This window comes from Pongo pygmaeus, chromosome 14, assembly GCF_028885625.2.
Source record: "Pongo pygmaeus isolate AG05252 chromosome 14, NHGRI_mPonPyg2-v2.0_pri, whole genome shotgun sequence".
In the NCBI taxonomy this organism is placed as follows: domain Eukaryota; kingdom Metazoa; phylum Chordata; class Mammalia; order Primates; family Hominidae; genus Pongo; species Pongo pygmaeus.
The window spans coordinates 60,433,856-60,455,890 of NC_072387.2; the positions used below are offsets into that span (position 1 = coordinate 60,433,856).

Below are 22,035 nucleotides of genomic sequence, written 5' to 3' on the forward strand. Positions count from 1 at the left end.
GCCACAGAGCTCGGTCCCAGGCAGCTCCCAGTGACCCTAGCCTGTGCGGGTGTTTGGAAGTGGAGACGCTCTGGCTCTCTTTAAGAGTCAAAATGGGGAGGAGAGGCTTGGGCCACGCCAGCTAGAGACACACAGGGACGGAGAGGGGCTGAGACGCCACTGTCTCCTCCACACTGTGGGGAGGTCACTTCTCCTTCACTTGGGGCAGTCTTGGAGGCCTGGAGAGGGCTGACAGCATTCCAGTAAAGGCCTCCGTGCTGTTAACTCTTCGTTTGTGCCTCATGTGGAAGACACAGGCAGAATCCCTGCACGACCCACTCACTGGTAGTTCCGAGTTCCACCAAACGTCTCAGCTGCCCTACTCAGGCAGCATGAGAATGGGGCCTTGGCGTGGGGGCTGAGACTCAAAAGTGCGGCCCCCAATAGCACTGACGCCCCCGATGAGGGAGTCAAGTTGACCCAGGGAGTGGCCTGGGCAATGCATGGGCATGTTCCCTGCCCCTGCCCTCACATATTCCCACTCACATAAGTCTCATGGTCCTTGTGTTTCTGTATTATACATCCTTTTTGGGGGGCTTCCTGCTTTCATCTATTTTAAAATTAAAATACCCTAGGGAGTAGTACATTGAATGAATGTACATGAACGTGGTCAAGCAACTTATGTGCCCAACTTTTCTTCTGGGGGTGGGGAGATTAGATGGTCTTTATAGGGAATGCTACACAAATGACCAGAAGTGCGGGAGTAAGGGAGTAAGAAATGCCACGACAAATGTGTCCTGCTTCCCCTTTCCTTAGGCCTGGCCTTCATTGTTATTAACACATCAACTTACCTCACCGTGGTGGGTCCCCTACTACTAGACAAGCACTTTCTCATGCACCTCCTCATGTGACCTTCACCACAGCTGTGGGCTGGCAGGGAGGTACATAAACCCATTGTACAGATGAGGAAACAGAGACCTAAAGAAGCAATGTGAGTGCATGTGGTCCAGCAAGTAGCAAAGGGGAGGGCCAGGACCAAAACCCACAGTGTCTGTCTCTTGGTATTGTGGCCCTTTCCTAATACAGCCCTGGGTCACGGAAAGTGACTTGGCTGATAGTGGTGTCAATACTGGGAGAGCCTTAAAGTACACTAGGATTTCACAGTGGCTTGGGGGTGGAGAGATAGGGAGAGGAGAGGACAGGGATCTTTACAAAGTCAAGGGTGAACAAATACCCTTGGTGCCAGGAGAGTGGGCCAACTCCCAGGAGCAGCCAGGCCTCTGAGGCTTCAGATGATTGTGGGAAAGCCTGGGTTACTGCATGGCCAATGGAAAAATTGGCCCTGGGAAAGTCTGGGTTTCTTGCAAGTCCTCTGATTCTCAGAGGAAGCAGGGTCAGAGCAGTGGGAGCAGCTTTTTCCTTGGTCACACATCCATCCTCAGCTCTCCATGGGTCCCAGGGCAAGGACTTCAGCAAGCCATGGGGAAGAGGATGCAGGGTGGAGAGAATTCGCTGCCAGGGGCCCACACTCAAGACCTGGATGGTGTGGGCCATTGGATGGTATTCACACTGCAGGAACCCCAGTGCAGAGAAAAGCTGCAGATTCAAAAATCCCCAGAGATTCTGCCAAAGACAAAATTCAGGGTGAAGGGAGATGAAAAGTGTACTCCAGACCTCCACCATTGCAGACTCCTTTTATCTGCTGTGGAAAGGAAGTTCTCAAAGCTTGGTTAGCACCTGGGTGAACTCAACCTTTCTTCTTGTTCCCTGCCATCCAACAAGAAGGTGGGTAGCCAGCATCCCTTTGCTACATAAATCAGTTAATTCATCATCCACTTATGTATTTATTCACCACCACTGTGCCTTGCCAACACTATGCTATGTTTGGGAATGAGCTAATTCTTGCCTACAGGAAGCTTCCTGTCTAGTGGGGGAGTCACACAATCACAATGTCATTATTTGGAAAATTTGGCAAATGCTAGGAGGGAAGAGGCCCATGGGGCTGCCTCTCTGAGAGAGCACTACAGCAGTGCATGTCACTCGAGTGTGCTTTAAACACTATGCAAAGATGCACAGAGATGAATGAAACCAAGTTTTAGCCAAAAGGAAACCTAAGGATAAGTAAGCTGTGTACAACTAATATCTGGGAATCACTTGACCTTCAGCATTGTTTCACAGATAGAGTGCAGATAACATTCACAGAAACATCTCCTAACTTCTGGGCTTTTATTAATACTGTTAGCACAAATGCAGACAGATTTCTCCACAACCTCAGCAGCAGCCAGAGCTGGCTTCCCTTAGCCAGCACCTGTGACAGCAAGGCTGAACTCCTGAGAGAGTTCTTGGGTCTTTCGTAAGACAAAGCACAGGCAAATATCTATGGAGCGGCTCAGCCTCCCTGCTTTGAGCTCCTGGCAGGCAGAAATGTCATTTATGCTGTTTCAGAGTCCTGCTCATTTAGCTGAGTTCCAGATTCGAAATGAATCATCTTTTATTCCAAAATCATAATGCAGATACTAGAAGATTCAGAGGCGCCAGAAACAGCATCTATTGTCATAACTGTTGTTTCACCATTAAATTCATCCTCCCCGCAAAGCCTGAGCTATGCCTCCACCCAGAAGTGCTTACCCAAATTACCCAAAGCTGCCAGAAGGGAAAGGAAATATTTTTGAAATGCAGTGGGTTCTCCAGTGTCTTCTCTGGTTTAAACCATCTGTGGTTTATCTCCAGGAAAGGGGCTACTCACCCAACCCCTCTCCACCTTGCCATCCCTAGACTCATGTAAGAGTTTAGATAGAGAAGGCATCCCACTGGCTGTCTAGCTGAACCCCCTCATTTTGTAGATGAAGGAACAATGCTCAGTGAAGAGACTTTGGCTGTGGTAAGGAGTGGAGCTGTGTCATGACCAAGGTCTGACTCTAGTTCATCTATTGCTCTCTCCATCCTCACATTATTAACTTCAACAAAGCTATTCCTCATTGCCCCGAGGAGGGTGGACCATGTCCTAAGTTCTTATGTGCCAGCATTAGACGTTGTGCTGTCAAGAATTCTCTTGTCCCTTTAAACGGTATCAATGGGGCTAGCTCCACCCTTGTCCCTAAATTAAAACTCCAGTAGACACCATGGATTCTTCCAGTCACTTTAAGTTAAAAAAACCCAGTCCCAATTCAGTAATTTTTTTTTTTTTTGAGATGGAGTCTCGCCCTGTCACCCAGGCTGGAGTGCAGTGGCACGATCTCGGCTCACTGCAACCTCTGCCTCCGGAGTTCAAGGGATTCTCCTGCCTCAGCCTCCTGAGTAGCTGGGATTACAGGCACCTGCCACCACACCCGGCTAATTTCTGTATTTTTAGTAGAGACAGGGTTTCACTATGTTGTCCAGGCTGGTCTCGAACTCCTGACCTCGTGATCTGCCCGCCTCAGCCTCCCAAAGTGCTGGGATTACAAGTGTAAGCCACCGCACATGGCCTCAATTCAGTAATTAAGATGTTCCATTCCCATGTAATAAAGCTCTGGACCCTCAAGTAGGCTCTGCAGGAATCAGAAATCCTGCAGTTGAAGAGGAGATGAATACTTCTCCTTTTCCTCTCCTGGTCGTGCTCATGTAGGTTTGGATCCTTCCGAGGTGGAAGTAGAGGGGACGGAGAAGCAGGAGAGTTCTTCCATGACTGATCCTATTCTAGAGGTCTAGCTTTGACCTTCTCTGGATTTGACAGCTGTTTAAAGCTGCTGCTTCTTAGTCTTTATGGTGGCTTTTGTGGGTCCTTGGTTACCCCTTTCCCTGTGAAAGTCGTTGATGCCAAGGTGAAGTCACTCACATCAGGCCCAAGCAAAGTGGAGCCAGGGCGGGCATGAAGGAGGGGATCTCACACTCAAACAGCATGACAGTGCTGCTGTGGTTGGATAACATTTTGAAATATATAACAGTACTTTTTGTGTGTGTGTGTATGACTATCTATTTAACCAGAGCCATCCATTTTATTAGGACAAACTAAAAATACACATAGAAAGGGTCTTTATTCAGTTTTTGGCTTTTAAAATAGGTTCTTGGCCCATTTCAGAAGCTTTATGAGAGGAGGAAAAAAGAAAAAACAAAGAATAATTTTCAAATTAAAGGGCAAAGCCCAGAAGAAATGAGAATGAAAGAGAAGAGGAGGGGATGTCCAGTTAGAGATAACAAAGCAAATGCATGCACTGGCTTCTACTCTCTCCCTAAGTCCCGATAAAACACAGAAAAGGGGTTGTTTTTAAAAATCAGAAATAAATCCACAAGAACAAAAAGAATCAGAAAGAAACCAACAGCAACACAATTTTGAAAGCAGAAAAGCTGAGGAATGAGTGGAAACGGAATTAGCAAAAATAATAAATCTGAACTAAACTGGCAGTGGGGGAAAGCCAAGAACCAACCCAACTTATACTACAGAGCCACCTCCCTCTCACCAAGGCTGGAAAATTAGCAGGCCAGGTGCCTCCTGAAGCACGAGGATAGATGGAGCCAAGGACAGGAAGACTACATTTTCAAGAAGCAAACTCTTAGATTCTCTCCCCTACAAACTGCTCCTCCATTTTGCAGAAGATAGGAGGTTTATTCTTTGGGGAGGACAAAACTCAGGGTCCTTAAACTGCAGATATCAGATATTGCAGAAGATGGTGATATCTCACAAAAAAATGGCAAAAAATAAAATTATACATTATGTGTTGAGACCTTCCTCCTCCCCATCTCCCGCCTGGCACCCTCCCCACCATAGAAGCCGACCTCCCAGATGACTCCTAGCAATTCTCCCCCCTCTGGTATGCATACCCTTGGACCATCCCAACTCACACTTGAGTAGGGCTGATCTGTGTGACCAATGGAATAATAAGAAAAATGACAGAGTATGACTTTTTTTTTTTTTTTTGAGACGGAGTCTCACTCTGTTGCCCAGGCTGGAGTGCAGTGGCACAATCTCGGCTCACTGCAAGCTCCACCTCCTGAGTTCATGCCATTCTCCTGCCTCAGCCTCCCGAGTAGCTGGGACTACAGGTGTCCGCCACCACACCCAGCTAATTTTTGTATTTTTAGTAGATACAGGGTTTCACCATGTCAGCCAGGATGACAGAGTATAACTTCTAAGGCTAGATCATAAAAGACACTGTGGCTTCTGCCTTGCTCTCTCTTGAATCACTTGCTTTGGAGGAAGGCAGCTGCCATGTCACAAGGACACATGGGGAGGAAATGAAGCCTCCTGCCAATAACTAGCATCCCTTGCCACTTGCCAGGAATGTCAGTGAGCCCCTCTGGAAGCAGAACCTCCAGACTGAGCCAGATGGTTGCAGCTGTTCCACACCTCACTGTAACGTCTTCTAGAACCACCCAGCTAAGCTGTTCTTAGATTCCCAACCCACGGAAATTGTAAAATAATAAATGTTTATTTTTTTAAGCCACTAAGTTTTAGGGTAATTTGTTATGCAAAAATAGATAATAATCTCCCCCTACATATACACAAACACACACACACACACACACACACAGATGCCCACAGGCTTTCCAGCCTTCCTTCCTGACTCAGCTCCCAGAATGCTGGCAGCCAAACTTGTCCCTTCTAACAGGAGAATGGAAGCATCTTCCCCAGGGAATTTGATCAGCTCAGGAGCATAGGCCTAGAAGTGCTAATTCTGGGGACTCGCCCATGCACACAGAGCTTCTAATAACTGTTTTATTGCTCCTCTCTTAAATATGAGCAGATGTCCAAGGATCACTGGGCACTTTTGGAAAGCCTCTAATATGATATAGCCTAAAATTAACAGATAACTGTAGCTTGGAGGAAATAGAGAATATACAGGGAGAAAGAAGCTTCTAAAAGATCATAAATTATTATTAATATCCATAGAGAGATAAGAAAGATATTGCATCACCAAAACAAGAACAAAATGCTAGGAATATTCAGAAAACCAAAAAAAGAGTTATTGGACAATATGACAGCAGGAATGAAAAGTTCAAGAAGTGAGTTGGAAGATAAGGTTGAAGAACTCTCTAAGAAAGATGAGCAAAAAGACAAACATAGATAGGGGACGTTTAAGAAGAGAGAGAGAGAGGCTTAGACCAGGAGTTCCATCCTCCACATACTGAGATCAAAAAAGAAAGAAAAGGAAAAGAACATAGGGGAAGACATGCTCAAAAAAATCATTCAAGACTATGTCCCAGAACACAAGTTTGCAGATGGAAAGGGCTCATGAGTGCCCAGAAGAGTGGATGAAAACAGATCCAACCAGGACACATCACTATGGAATTTCAGAATACTGGGAGCAAAGAGAAGGCCTAAAATCTCCTAGAGAGAAAAAGAGGAAGAGAGACAGAACAAGAGCAAGTAACAAAAATAAAGTTATATAAAATAAGACAAGCAATCAAAATAGCTTCAGATTTCTCAATGACATCACTGGAGGATGTTACAACAATGGAGGACAAGGAAACATTGATATCAAAATTCTGAGAGAAATGATTTTCAACTGCAAGTTTTATCCTTAGACGAATTATCAAGAATGAGGGTAGAATAAAGGCATTTTTCAGGCACATGAGATCTCAATTTACACGAATGCACCCTCTTCTGGGAAGCCCCACTAAACTGTGGGGGTTAAGCAAGACGGGGGTAGAGGTGGCATCAGGAAGCAGGAGATCCAATACAGTGGTCAGGGGAGGGGAGACCCCAGGGGACAGCTGTGGCCCAGGCCCAGGCAGAACCCCAGTCCAGACTGGAGCAGTCGGAAGTCATTAAAAAAGACAAGACGAAATTAATGGAACTCCTAAAGTAACTGAAGGTGTTAAAAGGAGAATGAACATTGCTGGAGGAGAGTTTGAGAGTGAATCAGTAGTAAGTATGGAGAAAACTCAGCAACTGAGAGAAAAACAACAGTTACATATTAATGTCAAACAAAGAGTTGTGCAGGAAAGGAAGAATAGTGTGGTCTACTACATACCCAGCTGTGAATGGCATTTACGTAGTTATGTAAAATATAAATAGCACCGAATAGTGATCCACCCAAGTTACAATACACAATATTGGAATGAGAGAGGAGATGGGAAATCTGCTCATTTTTTAATTGTGGGACGTCAGTATATAATGCCTAACACTAAAAATTTTAAAAGTAGTAAGATAAGCATATTACTTAAAGCAATGTTTCTTGAATTTCATCATACATCGGAATCAACCACAGGGCTTGTTAAATCGCCAGTTGTTCTGCCCCATCCTTCTGCTCTAGCCACACAGAACATCTCTCACTTCCCTGCAGTGTCTAATTCCCTTGTGATGCTGGACTTTTGCATGTGTCGCTACAGTAATTGGGATGTTCTTCCCTCATCCTTCACCAGGATGAGCTCACATTCATCCTTCAAGTATCAGCCTAGATATGGCTGACTCTGAAGAGCCTTCCCTGACCTTGCGATCCTTCTGGGGTCCCTCTTCTACCTGTACTTCCCCTGGCCCAGCATTGGTCACCCATCTTCTAGCAGACTGTAAGGTGAAGAGTGCAGAGACTATACAGGGAATACTCAAAGGCTTTGTGGCTGCCCAGTACCTTTGGAACACCCTTCTTGTGTTTGGGGAATTTCCCGTCTCATCTGTGAAAGCCAGAAATTTATTTCCCAGCCTCCCTTACAGCCAGAGCTCAGACATGTGACCCAGGCTCCACCAATCACAGGCATCCATGCCAGACCTCAGTGAAGAAAAAGATGCCACATGAAAGTCATTGTGTGAGGGCAGGAAATCAAGCTTTTAGAAGCAGCAGGGACAGAGGCCCTGGCAGAGGGGTCTCTGCCTGGGACAGTAGTGTGAGCCAGAACCCACATCCTGCTGCAGGGGCAATAAGGGCTCTTTTGGAGCAATCCAGAACTGTTTTCTGCATAATGTTCCTGGCTGTGTAGCCACTTACCCTCACTCTCTGGCTGTGGGGGAAATTTCCTGAGCTACTGAATGTCCTTTGATAAATGCCATCTCTAATAAGCTAGCAAGAGTGGGTTTCTCTTTTTTTTAACTAAGAACCAGGCCAAGATAGAGAGTAACTGTCTTGCTTTGAGTTTTATCCTCAGTGCCTAGCAAATCTTGGGCATGCAATAGATACTCAGTACATGTTTAATGATATAGATGAATGAAGGAAGGAATATTTGATGACCTCTGACTTCCCCGAGGGAAGGAGTGTGAGGCCACAGTAGGCACTTCTCGTCCTGCCCCTTCCCAATGAGGAACCACACATCTAGGTTTATATCCAGGCCTTATAACCCCACACCCAAATGCAGGCAAAGGAAAGATGCCCCTTGATCCACGGAGGATTCCATTCTGAAGCTCATGATCACCTCTTTAACCCCAGGGAAGGGTGAGTCATACGGGTGAATTCTCCCTCTCACGGCTGCAGGTGGGTAGGAGCACACTTCATCACTTGTTTTCCTATTTTTATGCTCACTGTGAGCTCCTCCAGCCAGAAGCGCTGGTTTTGCTCGTGTTTTATGGCTGTGCTGTCTGTGCCTACCTCCCTCCTCCTCCACAATTTGAAATGAGCTCTTAAGTAATATAAAACAATGCTTCGTGACAGCCTGACTGGGGTTGGATTGCTAGGGGCGGTCACTGCACACCGAGCTGCACATTTGCAGAACTCAGAGCTGGTTGCTTAGCAACAAAATGAGATGTTGGATTAACTAGTTCTAGACCCACATTTCCCTAACCAATGAAGATTTAACCCTTTGCTGCAGAGCAAAGACCCCAGCAAAGCCTTGAGAAGAGAGAACAGTTGCTCATGTTGGTTGAGAGCTTACTCTGCTTTAAGTACTGTTCTAATGCTGTGCACCACATTATATCTCAATTAATCCTCACAACAACCCAGTGAAGTGGTGCTAGTATTAGCTTTGGTTACAAATGAGAAACCTGAGGCATAGGGAGCCCAAGGTCACACAACCAGTAAAAGGTGGAATGGGGATTTGGACCCAGGCTGTTTGGCTCCAGAACCCATTTTTTTTTCCAACCAAGTTAAAATGCTGCATTCAACAGCCACTTTCAAATGCCTTTCCCTTAAAGCAACTAAAGTAGGAAGCTCACCAATGGACATACCTACTTCTTTAGCAGCATGCAAAGTGAAGGAGTTTAACACACTACTTACACCGCAAATGGTCGCATCCACGGATGACCTGGTTTTGATGCCAAGGCCTTTACCACACATGACACATGACCAAGAAGACATTCTGATGACAGTTCACTTGGAACTTTACCCACCTACCCCTCTCCAGACCCACTGGAGGGTCAACCAGACTCTGACTTGGCCCAGGGGTCATTTCTTGACCTGGCTTGGGGTGATGAGAGGTTATGGCTGTGCAATGGGCACAGAACTGGGAAGAAAAGAACCTCCTTGCAGGTGCTGCTGATCAGGGCATGAGCACAAGCCCACATACAGCCTCCTGGTCAGGCTCAGCTCCCACTTGCCTGTACAAAACCACCCAGACATACCTTACTGAAGGCCTCCAGGTATGAGACCTGTGGGAGACAGTTGTCTTTTCCTCCCTAGCCACAAAGATCAGTGTAAACCCCAACTCCAAAACCAAAGCCCTTTACTTCTCCCCTGCTCTTCCTCCCTCCTGGGTCTTCACCTAAGGCAATTCTCTCCTAGCTACTTTTCCCTCTCTGCCTCTGGTCTGCTAGGTTTCCTAGAGCAGATCTAAGTTGGGGCTTCACTGACAGGCTCCTTTTCATCCTCAGCCCTGTGCCCTCCCTCCAGTTTGTTCTTTGCAGCTCTCCTGGGGGTGTTCCCAAAACAAAAAAGGAACAAATGTCACTGGAGGGTGACCAGGAACCATTTGTCAGTGCATTGGCCTCTTGGCTTCTGGAACATCTCCAACAAACTCCCCAGACTCCACCAGGACCTCTTTCCAAATTATGTTCTCTTTTAATAGCTCCTGTTGGAATTTCCTTTGAAGTGTGGTCAACAGACCACTACATGGCCCCTAGTGGTCTGTCTATTAAGAGATCTTCAGGCGGGGAATTCAGAGTGTCATGAAATAATTTCATTAGCACATATTTCACCAGTTTGAAAAGAAGCTTAACTGTGGGTACAGAAATCCCATTAGGCTCTCAATAATAATTACCTATGCACAGATTCACACATGCTACAAAGATTGCTCTATGCCTTGGTTAATAGTTAACTTCACATCATTTGCATTTAGGATATTAGTTACTTTTGTTAAATTTGTACACTCTGATTTTATTATTGTGTGGTCTTATATCCTCATGATTCTAAAATGGAACCATTGAAGGGAGATGATGTTTTCAGGAGCAATGGGTGGTGAGCAAGCAGGTACTAGAGGGTCTGGAAAATCAATTTTTGGTGTGTAAATTTGTTATTAGGTATTGGGAAACCATTAAAGGTCTTTGTTTGCTCACTTGTTTTTGCATGTGAACATGTATTTTGCTGTTTATAACCCCAACTATCTTATAGGAGGTGAGATTCCATTAAACAGACAATCCTTTGTTTGAAGAGTACTTTGTTGGGTTTGAGGTGCAAGCCGGAGAGCAAGATGGCGAGAGGCGGATTTCTCTGGAAATCTGGAAACTAGCAGGAAAAATCTGGGACCTCCAGTCAGCAATAACGCCAGAATTCCTACACCGCATGAAATTGAAGATTTGGTTAGAAGGGAGACCCAAAACTAAAGCCCCTTCTTCCAGCCAAAACTTGACACTCACCAGTGTTCCTAGGAGCGACCTGAGAGGCAAGGATTGAGAACCAGAGATAGAAAACAAGTAGCTCGGCAAGATGCACACAGCTCTGTCCAACCTGCACAATGTGACCCCCTCTGAAGGCCTCTTCCCGCCCCAACTTATCATTTAAATGCTGTGTAACTAAACACTTCAGAAGATTAAATGTCATAATATAGGTAAAATGCCAAGCACACAGAAGTCCCTCAATAAATGTCTACTTCCTGCCTTTTCTCCCCATGTCACATGCTGCATTACACTAGAAGGCAGGGCAGAGGTTCTGCCTTGTCCATCTCTGTACCTTCAGCTCCCTGCACAGAGCCCGGCTTATGTAGGTGCTCAATGAATGTTTGTGTGCTTGAGAGAATGCGCCATAATTTACTAAGTCATTCTACTAAGCTATGTATTAATAATTGAACATTGTGCTTGTTTTAAAATTTGCTTCATTATAAATATCACTACAATGAATATATTTGTTCCAATTTTGGATTGTTTCTTTAGTTAAGGCTCAAGAAAGTAGAAACAGTAAACTAAGAGGTAAATTTCTCCAAATTATTTCCTGATGTGTCTAAATTGATAATTCTACCAGAGCTTTCAGCATTTTTCTTACCAATTTGTATGAAGTATTTAGATAATGAAGAATATTAACTCCTGTCTTATTTGTTGCAAATTCTTTTCCCACTCTTGTTGTACCTGTTGTACTACTTGAGTACTGATGTATGATTTTATTTCAGTTATACTGTGGTCACTTTTACATTTTAAGAAACTTAAAATTGTAATTTTTTTCTGGAAAATTTATACTTAGGCCTCTCCCATATATGAGTGTGATAAATAGTCATTGCTATTTTCTTTTGTTGTACCCCTCCTCCTTGTATTAGTTTGTTTTCATGCTGCTATGAAGAAATACCTGAGACTGGATAATTTATAAATTGCGGTTCCATGGGGCTGAAGAGTTCCACAGGGCTGAGAAGGCCTCGGGAAACTTAAAATCATGGCGAAGAGGGAGCAAACATGTCCTTCACATGGCGGCAGGGAGAAGTGCCAAGCAAAGTGGGGGAAACACCCCTTATAAAACCATCAGATCTCAGCTGGGCATGGTGGCTCACACCTGTAATCCCAGCACTTTGGGAGGCTGAGGCAGGATGATCATGAGGTAAGGAGATAGAGACCACCCTGGCTAACATGGCGAAACCCTGACTCTACTAAAAATACAAAAAATTAGCCAGGCGTCGTGGCAGGTGCCTGTAGTCCCAGCTACTCGGGAAGCTGAGGCAGAAGAGTCGCTTGAACCAGAGAGGCGGAGGTTGCAGTGAGCTGCGATCATGCCACTGTGTTCCAGCCTGGGTGACAGAGCAAGACTCTGTCAAAAAACAAAACAAAACAAAACAAAAACCATCAGATCTCACGAGAACTCAATCACTATCACAAGAACAGCATGGGGGGAATGCCCCCATGATCTAATTACCTCCCACGAGGTCCCTCCCCCAGCACATGGGGATTACAATTCGAATTACAATTCAAGATGAGATTTGGGTGGGAACACAGAGCCAGACCATATCACCTCTCCAATAGCTTATTTTTTAAGTAGGTAACTCTTGAATGTATTTGGAATTAAATTGGTATTTGATATATGGAGAAAGGTAAGGGCCAGAGAGATTTTTCTACACTGCTAATTAGGAATTTCCTTACAATGTATTAAATGACTCTTCCCTTCACTATATGAAGGCTCTTTTGTTACATATTAAATTTATATGTAATATATTTGTATTTCTTGTTTCTATTTAATGTTTTGTTGCATTTGTTAGAATTTCCAAAAGGACATAATAAAAAGATGGTAACATTGGGCTTCATGGTTTTGCTCTCAGTTCTCATGACAGGTTGATTTGTATTTACACAGAGATTCTGGTAATTTAAGGCCCAGCAGAGCCTCCCTTAGGAGATACTCTGGACAAGAAAAGCCATAGCCCTGGGCCCCACAGATCACAAATAAACAGACAAAGATTTTTGAGCTTTGTAACCACTTTGGTCAATGGGAACATAAGCAGAACTGGGCCTCTTGGCAATGCATGTCTCCTTTTCCTCTAGGCTGAGAAACAGAGAAAACCATTCTGCAGGAGGAAAAAAAAGAACAAAACATACTTGCAGAGACAGCGAGGTGAGAGCCCAGCACAGGGACTTCCTGTGCTCCTTACAGCATGCCAACTTCTGGTCCCTGAGCTCCTAAGCCCAGGTTCTTCTATGACATAATCCAATACCCATATAAGACTTTCGCATTTTCTTATGTTAGCCCATGTTCGTTTTTCTTGAAAGTGAAAAAGTCTTAAGTAACAGTAACTCAAGGGATTGGATGAGCTGTCTATCGCCACGACTCACCATCACTCACAGAAGTAATCCATCAAACTCAGGGCTGAGAACATTGCAGACGACTTTAAGGGGTTTCCTGTGTCATCCAAACCCATCTACAGAGAATGTAATAATTAAAAATTTGTACAATTCAGAGGAAGATTTGGAATAGGAGTTGAAGTTAAGATGAGTGGTCGCTATATAAAGGCAAATGAAAAACGTGTCCTTTACCTTCTCATGCACACCTACCCAACATACACATGACCCTTCCACTTCCACCAGGAATTTCAGATCACCTGCTTTGTGCCAGGCACTAAGCATACAACGGTGACTTGCAAATGGGCATCGTCCTCGAAGACTTTAAAACACAGTGGGAGGATAAGACTTAATTTCAACAGAATGTGGCAGGTGCTCAAAGAGAGGTTTGCACAGGATGGTTAGGAATGTGGAGAAAGGTCATTTAGTCCAACAAGAGGGTCCAGGAAGGGCTTTCTAGAGAATAAAAGGAGAGAAGGAATCAAACAGGGAGTCGAGTCATTATGGATGCCTCCAGTTGACACCCTGGTTGACAGCAAAAAGAGTCAGATGCTCCAAATATTCTCTTGTAACAACCAGAATTCATTGCTCTTCCCTTTAACATGCCATGGGGCTGAAGGGTGGAATAGCTGGGGGTGGGAGGGGTCGCCAACGAAACTGTAGATTTTCTGTTTTTAAGCTCAAATTTGATTTGAGAACATTAGTAATAGAACATGCATGGGTAACAAATGATAGAGTCTGTAGTTTTGATGGGTGCTTATTTTTGGAAAGTAGTAGGTGGCTGCAGTAATTTTGAAGTTTCTAGATTGTTGACTTTCAAATTCAATTCCTTTCACCAAAAAAAAAAAAAAAAAAAAAAAAGTAAGGACTCTAAGCTAAGCTGTGAACAAAGAAAGACTGAGAATCTATTGAAATACTTGAAGAGAACCTGTGTAATTATGAGTCTCCACCCTGAGGCATGGGAATGTAGTATTAAAGTATTTGGAAATTAGAATCAGTTATTTTTAAAAACCTGATTGGGACAACCAAGAAGGTAAGTAAATGATGAAACACACAGGGAATTTTTTTTAAGTCACAGTTTGTTGTACAAAGTCAAATGACAGAACAATACAAAGGAAAAAGTCAGTTGGTCCCCACACTACCTTCCCACCCATAGAAATTACACTCTGGTAAAATAAAATAAAAAAATTGACAAAACAAACATATGCTAATGACTAAAAGGAAAAATCTAGAAGTTGAAATTCTTCAAGACTATTTTTTTCCATTGGGGCCACATTTTTGAATGTGGGCAGCAGGCCCCACAGTCCCATGGGTGCCACAAGAAAACCACAGATCTTGGTCAGCAGCATCTAAATTCCAGCCATGGAGGGGGTGAGGGATAAAAGACTACAAATTGGGTTCAGTGTATACTGTTCGGGTGATGAGTGCACCAAAATCTCACAAATCACCACTAAAGAACTTATACATGTAACCAAGTAGCACCTGTTCCCCCAAAAACCTATGGAAATAAAAAGTGTAATAAATAAATTCCAGCCAAGGTCCTGGAGAATGTTGGGAAGAGGTGACTGAAGTGATTATGACCTACACTGAAAAGTTAGGTGAACTGCCATTGCATAGCCAGAGTAAAAAGAGGCTGAAGGATAAGCAGTAACAATCACCAAGTATTCTGGGTGTGGCCGAACAAGTGAATAACACTGAAGGAAAGGTGTGGAGGCAGCAGTAAGCAGGGATTTAGGTCATACATGCTGAGGCTCTTACTGTGATGATTGTTCTATTCTGGAAAGGATGTAAAATCTCTTCTCTGGGGCTGTAGGAACAGGGTAAATTGTCATTCACCAGGGATAGTTCTAACATTAACAGCCTGAAAGGTTATAGATGACATGGATGGTGTGCCTTGAAAGTTTATTATAATAACTCTTTTTAAAAAAATCAGATGAGAAATGAAGGAAGGACTAGAAAGGTGGCAGGAGGAATGGAAGAATTTGAAATCAACCTATCCGATGGAAAATAGAAAGAGGAAGTAGGAGGAGTAAAAGCTTCAAGGGCTGGACAGAAGTGGGGAGGGGTGTTAGTGAACACAAAGCTCTAAAAAACAGCTGCTGTGGTCTGAATGTATGTGAGCTCACAAAACTCATAGGTTGAAATCCTAATTCCCAAAGTAATCTTAGCAGGAGGTGGGGTCTTTAGGAGGATGGCGCCCTCATGAATGGAATTAGTGCCCTTATTAAGGAGGCCCCAGAGAGCTGCCCTCCCACCATGTGAGGGAGTGGCAAGAAGACACCACCTATGAGCCAGGAAATGAGCTCTCACCAGACACCAAATCTACCAATGCTTTGAACTTGGATTTCCCAGGCTCCAGAACTGTGAGAAATAAATTTCTGTTACTTATAAGCTGCTGAGGTTATGGTATTCCACTACAGCACCCCAAAAGAACTAAAACAGTAGGGGTGCAAGAGAGAAAGAGGACATGAGGTGTTGGTAAGGGTTGTGTGGTGTAAGAGTGGATTGGCATTTAATCTATTTTCTATGGTGTGAGACTAAAGAATTTAAAGACAACGATAAAGAAAAATTTATTTAAAACATTTTCATTTATGAAATTGTGTTTCTTTGAATGTGACATTGTTTTAGGACTGAACCACGTAAGTCTATGATCTTGTTGGGATTGCATAAATTAGCCACTCATTTACTCATCAAAACCTCATTCAATGTCTAATATGTGCCAAGCACAGTCCCTGAGATTCTATGACGTCATTTAGTTACCCTAGCTGTTTTCAATAATTAATATATACATTGTTAACTGTGCTTAATGACATTTTGGAATTGGACTGTTGGGTCTTTATATTGCTGAGACTCCTACTTCCTATTGAAAGAAAAGCTGTATATGTTATCCCCCGGTGTAAGCTTGTTTATTGTCTGATCTTAAATAGAATATTGAAGCAGTAGTATCCCAAATAATTTTCCTTAACTAGCATCTAACCTTGGTTTTATAAATTAGCTTCCTAAGAATTAAAAATCAGACAGGTAGAAATACCAAAGCATGGTCACAATATCTCATAATCTAGTTACATCTTCAAATGAACCAACAGTTACAAAAGTGTTGAAGGGACACAAGGGTGGCATGGGGGGTGAGGACAATTGCCATCAGGACCATGTAAAACCTGCCAAGAACATATTAAAGTGGCTTCAGAAATGGTGAAACCTAAGTGATGGTTCTATCTACTCTGTAAAAGTGTAAATATTACAAACTTTTCATTAAAAAATAAAAAATAAATATAATAAAAATAAATAACAAAAAAATAAAATATAAAATAAAATGAAAACGAAAAAATAAAAACAGTTGTGTTACAGGATTCCTTCAGTGCTGCTTTGCCAGCCAGAAATGTCTGCAGCTGCCATGACCTCTGCCCAGGGCCTTGCTCAGGCCCACCAGGCTTGCTCCACCCACTCCACCCAGCAGGCTGCACTAGGCTGGTGCCCTGGCCCGGTTCCTGTGCCCATCATGCCTCTGGGCTCAGCCTGTGGCTGGACTGGGTGTGCCACGAGTGGCTTCTTTGTTGGGCGCCAGTGTCCAGACGAACATAGTAGCGCCTGAAAACTTGGAGATGCCAGCAACCGTGGAGCCCCAAGGGGCGTTACACCCCTTGCCCAGGGAGTCCTGAGGTCTAAGCTCCCAAGAAATGTTGCAGCATTTGTAGTTCAGCAAGCCAGCCAGGAGGGAACGGTGCCCAGTAGATTCTCTTCTTCACACCTGCAGCTCGGCAAATGGGGGCATGTTACAGCTCTCTTGTTCCCAACTGCCCCAGCTCACTGAACAGGGGTATGTTACAGCTTTTTTCCCACTCACCATTCAGCAGGTTTCAGGTTCTTGTCCCGTGACCAAAAGGAATGAGGTGCGCGAGCATCGAAGAGTGAGCAAGGCAGAGAAGAATTTTCTTGGGCAACAGAAAAGCTCTTGACCCGAGAAGGGACCTGAAGTGGGTAGCCCTCAGCTGCGAGATGGGGCCCTAAAGTGGATGGATGTCTGTGAGGCTGACTCTGGGGTTTTTATGGGCTTAGAAGGGGGAGTGCATGCTGATTGGTCCATGGGTAAGCTTTGGAAAAAGCACCATTCAATTGGTTAAAAGGCATCATCCAGAAAGAATCAATAGAGAGAGAGAGGGTAAGACAGGGACTCTAGTTGTGGACTCTATCTGGGCCCGGCAGCTCAGTTTTCAGGCTTTAAACTGCCTTTGGTTTGAAGGTCAGGTTTCACCAGGGACTCATCCCCGTCTGCCTAGGAATTTGTCTCCTGTTGCTATTAGTTGAAAACACAACTAATGACAGTTGAATTGTGTCTACACCTGGCTTGTGTTTGCCAAGTGCACTTGTGAGTTCTCCTCCATCCATGTAAAGCTCTGCTTCCCTTGATACATCCATTCCTTTGTCGTTTTATACTCCAGCTTTCATCCATTCTGCTTTTTCCCTTTGTAACTAAAATTACTTTAAAATGATGTCAAAGTAAAAATCTGTGTTGCCCTTTTAGATTGGAAGAGTGAGGGAAACATTGGCAACGTGGAGGGACTAGGTTTTCAATTACCATCAATAAGTGATACCAAGTACTTAATCACTATCATTTATTGACCAGTGTTCATGTAGTATCAATAAAGAGGTAGAGAATGATGCACCCTCAGGCCAGAATTCTACAATAGTTAAGGTCTGCTTCTAGAAAAAGCCTATCCTCCCACATCCCTAACATTTCCACAGTAAATAAGGAAATGACTCATAACCTGTACTTGACAACATGCACGATTCAGGGTTGATCTTACATTTTCCACAGATGGGGAGCCTAGAAAGTGAAAACTGGTTGTGGCAATGTTGACCTGGGTTTGAAATTGTTTCTGTCTCCTATTCAATGTGACTTTATTTAGATGTCCCAGGCTTTGCTCTCTCCTTTGCAAATATTATTATACTTCATAGGGTTAGTTTGATAATGACATGAATAAATACGTGAAATGAATAGTTGATAGCCCTAAAGCAGTGTACTAATGTATGGTGTGGACTATGGTATAGCCTGATAATTAAAATGTTGGAGACTGGAAGCAGATCAACTTGTGTTTGACTCCTGACCCCTCCACCTGACTTGGTCATGTATGCTGACACTGGTATATGACCTCAGTAGTGTATGGTGAGGTCCTTTGACATTGGAGTCAGACTTCCCAAGTTTGAACCCTGACTCTTCCCCTTGCTAGCTGTAAGAGCTTGAAAATTTTCTCTGCATTCCTTAATTTCTAACAAGAAACTTACAATGGAGCCTACCCCAAAAGGCTCTGATGAGGATTAGCTGAGCTGATACATGTAAAGCACTTAGGACATTACCTGAAACACAGTAAATGCTTGGTTATGATGATGATTAAACTCTCCAAGTCTCTGTCTCCTTGTTTGTAAAATGAGGAAGTTATAGCTAGTCCATAGGGCTGGTGTAGGATTAAATGAAACAGTGTTTTATCACCTACACAATGGTCTCAGGCACAGAAGATGCTTTCGGGGTCCAAGTGGTTGGTGCCATGATTTGTATGCCAGTCAGTCCGTCATGGTAATTCTATCCTCTGGCCACGAAGTTTAGAAGTGAGCGAGTACCTGACCCATTTCTGTCCAATAAGATGTGAAGTTCAGTTTGCTAGGGGTATCCATGAACACTTTTGTCTCTCTTGAAAGAGACCAACAGGAAAAGACTCTGATTTGTGTCTGGATGTGACACTTATCCCTTTTCACTCAATTTTCTTATATAGCATGTATTAATCTGTTCTCACAATGCTATGAAGGAATACCTGAAACTGGGCAATTTATAAATAAAAGAGGTTTAATTGACACAGTTCCGCATGGCTGGGGAGGCCTCAGGAAATTTACAATCATGGTGGAAGGCATCTCTTCATAGGACAGTAAGAGACAGAATGAGTGCCAGCAGGGGAAATGCCAGACACTTATAAAGCCATCAGATCTCGTGAGAACTCACTCACTATCACAAGAACAGCATGGGGTAAACTGCCCCCATGATTCAATTACCTCCCACCGGATCCCTCCCACAACATGTAGGGATTATCAGGATTATAATTCAAGATGAGATTTGGTGGGGACACAGCCAAACCATATCACAGCATAACAGCAAATAAATGGGCATGCATAAAATTTGCAGTTGTCAATACATTACAGTATAATAAAATCTCTGTAGAACAAAAAGACTTGTAAAGAAGCCAGGCTCTGGGCTGGCTTTAGTGTTTGTACAGAAGCAAGTTTCCCCTCCTAGGCACTTCCCTTTGTACATAGACAGTCAGACTCTGGTCTTGTGGAATTGAATGTCTTAGACACATGACCACATTACCAAACCACAAGATCCCAGATTTCAGTCTCTGTCCCATCTGAAATCAAGCCAAACAAATAAACGTCCAATGAGAGCAAAGAATTTCTAAAAATATAGCGAGGGCCATATACAAAGCTTGCCAGCCTTATGCTCCAAACAAAAACTTGGGGGTCCTGATGTTTCTTGGACCACTCAAAACTCCATAAAGGAAGAAGCTTGTAATCTTCAGAAGGCTTTCTTCCATGTTCAGCTTCCCCACCTGGTACCTAGACCTTCCATCACACCCATCATTCTCCTTTATTTGTGTACAAATTTTACCCTCAAGGTACTGGTTTGGGAAGGTGATGTAGAGATCTCAAGAGAGAAGAGACTAAGATTAATGCAGATGACAAGCATCCAAATGACTGCAGACTCTGGAAAAAATAAAGAAGTGCCGAAGGAGAAGTTGGGATTAAAAAGCCAGCAGGTGGAGGACTTTGGTTTTAGTTTTAAATAGCTGTCAAGTTATTAAACAATAATATTCACATTTGTTGAACAGTTAGTACCTGGCAGGCAATCTTCTAAATGCCACACATATAGTAACTCACTTAATCTTCAAAATACCCTACGAGGAATGAACTTATATTATTCCCATTTTAAAGATGAGAAAAATAAGACACAGAGCTGTCAAGTGACTTACTCAAAGTCACAAAGCTAGTAAAGGGCAGCACTAGGATTTGAAACCAGGCAGTCTATCTCCAGAACCAATGCTCTTAACCTCTCCACTGTTGGTGTCTTAAATAAATATATCTTTTTCTACAGATAAAACATTTTCTGAATTTTTTACATCATTCTTACTTCAAGTTATACTTACTACAACATAATCTATTACAAGCAAAGATTTGGGGCAGTATCTTGGAGCTGACTGTCATGATTCCATCTTAGTAAATTCCCAATTACTGGAAATTTCCGGCTGGTAAATAACTAAGTAGTGAGAACTAAAACCAAATATAGTTTGGTCCCTGTGCTAAACAATGCTGAGACCAAGTGATATAACTTAGTTGCTCCAGAAAGTACTTGTTTCTGAATGATAAGACTGCAAACCAACTAAAATAGTTAACTTCTGAAGACTTAGCTGACTCCTCAAAACTAACTTGAAGATCTTTACCTTACCATGCTCACCAATCCATAACTGTTATATCAGAAATTCTACCCAATCCCAATCAGTTCTCCGCTGGAAGACCCACCTTAAAATTACCCAGCCTAGGATCTAAAACTCTATAAAGGTCTTCTCCTTATTTTCCTCTTTTGAGCCACTACTAAGTCCCTACAAGGCAGTGTGCTCTCCACTGCAGTAAGTCTCATAAACTTGGCTTTGCTTGGTGTAAAGGTTTGCCTGGTGGTCTTTTGGGGGAGTTGATAGTTGTCATTTGAATGCCTTCACCAGCTGGTGGTTAGCCGCCCATACTTCTTGGAGTCACTCTATAAACATCATTAACTGACTAGCCTGGACAACTATTTAGCAATTACCTGAGCACTGCTTCCATTCTTAGACATCCTTCAGCTGCAGGATTCTGAAGAATGGGGCTCCAAGATGGCAAAGGAGAACCAAAAGAAACAGTGATTCAAGCCATCTCTATTTTGTTTCTTTTAGGATTTGTTAAAAATAAAAGGAGATGATATTAACAAAATTTTTCATTTTGAAAATGAAGACCACCTTTCTATACACCTGCTTTATTTGCTGACAGACTGCCCAGGACAGGCAGAACATGCCCAGACAATGAATGTTTCTGCTGTGAAAGTCCTTGGCTTTGAGCTTTTTCCTCCACACTAATCCAGTAATGCATATCCTTATGTGGCTCATTTTCTGGCCTACTTAAAGAGAATTAGAGGTATTTGTTTCCACGACCAGACCGCAGCATGAGGAAAATTGTGAGCCTTCTGGCACAGTAAATCCTTGAAGACTCTGCCAACTCTTCTCAATCCTTCACTTCCTTCTCCTCCCATTCTGGAAGATTCCAGGCCCACTGGGGAACAAGGGGCTGCTGAGAGCAAAGGCAAGTTGGGCCATTTCTAGTTCATTTGCCTCCTGCTCTGCCTTATGCCTCCTACCTCCCAATGCCCAGTCATCTCTAGTTTTCTGGGACAGACATGAGTTTATTTCATTTCATTAACATCTTTAAACATATACACACCTGTATAACTTCACATAAATGGTAAAGTGTGATTGCATTATACATATTGTAATTTTACTTGACACAATCTTTTTTTTTTTTTTTTTTTTTGAGACGGAGTTTCGCTCTTTGTTGCCCAGGCTGGAGTGCAGTGGCACAATCTCAGCTCACTGCAAACTCCGCCTCCCGGATTCCAGCGATTCTCCTGCCTCAGCCTCCCAAGTAGCTGGGATTACAGGTGCCCACCACTACACCTAGCTAATTTTTGTATTTTTAGTAGTGACGGTGTTTCACCATGTTGACCAAGCTGGTCTTGAACTCCTGACCTCAGGTGATCCGTTCACCTCGGACTCCCAAAGTGCTGTGATTACAGGCGTGAACCACTGCGCCCAGCCTACTTGACTCAGTCTTATAAAAATTTATTTCCTCTTTCAGGGATCACACCTCTGTAACCTCCTTGTCACATCAGCCCCCTCCAC

At 43.4% G+C, this 22,035-nt stretch overlaps 1 protein-coding gene across 2 annotated transcripts in view; it reads right to left on the reverse strand.

The window, feature by feature from the left end:
• ATP7B (ATPase copper transporting beta) overlaps positions 1–22,035 on the reverse strand; it is a 217,646-nt gene that overhangs the window by 70,207 nt on the left and 125,404 nt on the right. The gene's annotated exons all lie outside the window — the stretch shown is intronic.